Source organism: Petromyzon marinus, unplaced genomic scaffold (genome assembly GCF_048934315.1).
Source record: "Petromyzon marinus isolate PM22_M1 ecotype Great Lakes invasive population unplaced genomic scaffold, UKy_Petmar_22M1.pri1.0 PM_G_Scaffold_28, whole genome shotgun sequence".
Lineage (NCBI taxonomy): Eukaryota > Metazoa > Chordata > Hyperoartia > Petromyzontiformes > Petromyzontidae > Petromyzon > Petromyzon marinus.
The window spans coordinates 1,303,100-1,305,000 of record NW_027422850.1 but is presented as its reverse complement, the minus strand read 5'-3'; positions in this window follow the sequence as shown (position 1 = coordinate 1,305,000).

Here is a 1,901-nt window from a genome sequence, read left to right as displayed (position 1 = left end):
GTCTCTTGTGGCTCACGGGGCTGTTAGGGTGGCACAGAAATCCCTCGGAATGGGAAAACGGGTCATTTTCGTGTTGCCACATTGCATGCGAACGGCATGAAACTTCCAGAGGCATTTGCAGCAGGAATGCATGTGCAGTCAAAAAAGTGAATATTTTTCACGGATAGACCCCGTGAAACGCTAGAAATTGGCGGCGATGTCTCTCTTGTGGCTCACGGGGCTGTTAGGGTGGCACAGAAATCCCTCGGAATGGGAAAACGGGTCATTTTCGTGTCGCCACATTGCATGCGAACCGCATGAAACTTCCAGAGGCATTTGCAGCAGAAATGCATGTGCAGTCAAAAAATTGAATATTTTTCACGGATAGACCCCGTGAAACGCTAGAAATTGGCGGGGATGTGTCTCTTGTGGCTCACGGGGCTGTTAGGGTGGCACAGAAATCCCTCGGAATGGGAAAAAACGGGTCATTTTCGTGTCGCCACATTGCATGCGAACCGCATGAAACTTCCAGAGGCATTTGCAGCAGGAATGCATGTGCACTCAAAAAATGTGATATTTTTCACGGAGAGACCCCGTGAAACGCTAGAAGTGGGCGGGGATGTCTCTCTTGTGGCTCACGGGGCTGTTAGGGTGGCACAGAAATCCCTCGGAATGGGAAAACGGGTCATTTTCGTGTCGCCACATTGCATACGAACCGCATGAAACTTCCAGAGGCATTTGCAGCAGGAATGCATGTGCACTCAAAAAAGTGAATATTTCTCACGGATAGACCCCGTGATACGCTAGAAATTGGCGGGGATGTCTCTCTTGTGGCTCACGGGGCTGTTAGGGTGGCACAGAAATCCCTCGGAATGGGAAAACGGGTCATTTTCGTGTCGCCACATTGCATGCGAACCGCATGCAACTTCCAGAGGCATTTGCAGCAGAAATGCATGTGCAGTCAAAAAAAAATTGATATTTTTCACGGATAGACCCCGTGAAACGCTAGAAATTGGCGGGGATGTGTCTCTTGTGGCTCACGGGGCTGTTCGGGTCGCACAGAAATCCCTGGGAATGGGAAAACGGGTCATTTTCGTGTTGCCACATTGCGTACGAACCGCATGAAACTTCCAGAGGCATTTGCAGCAGGAATGCATGTGCACTCAAAAACTTCTATATGTTTCACGGATAGACCCCGTGAAACGCTAGAAATTGGCGGGGATGTGTCTCTTGTGGCTCACGGGGCTGTTAGGGTGGCACAGAACTCCCTCGGAATGGGAAAAGGGGTCATTTTCGTGTTGCCACATTGCATAGGAACGCCATGAAACTTCCAGAGGCATTTGCAGCAGAAAGGCACGTGCACTCAAAAATTTTAATATTTTTCACGCATAGACCCCGTCAAACGCTAGAAGTTGGCGGGGATGTCTCTCTTGTGGCTCACGGGGCTGTTAGGGTCGCACAGAAATGCCTCGGAATGGGAAAACGGGTCATTTTTGTGTGGCCACATTGCATAGGAACGGCATGAAACTTCCAGAGGCATTTGCAGCAGGAATGCATGTGCACTCAAAAACGTCTATATTTTTCACGGATAGACCCCGTGAAACGCTATAAATTGGCGGGGATGTCTCTCTTGTGGCTCACGGGCGCTGTTAGTTAGGGTCGCACAGAAATCCCTCGGAATGGGAAAAGGGGTCATTTTCGTGTTGCCACATTGCGTACGAACGGCATGAAACTTCCAGAGGCATCTGCAGCAGAAATGCATGTGCACTCAAAAACGTCTATATTTTTCACGGATAGACCCCGTGAAACGCTAGAAATTGGCGGGGATGTGTCTCTTGTGGCTCACGGGGCTGTTAGGGTCGCACAGAAATCCCTCGGAATGGGAAAACGGGTCATTTTCGTGTTGCCACAATTGGCATACG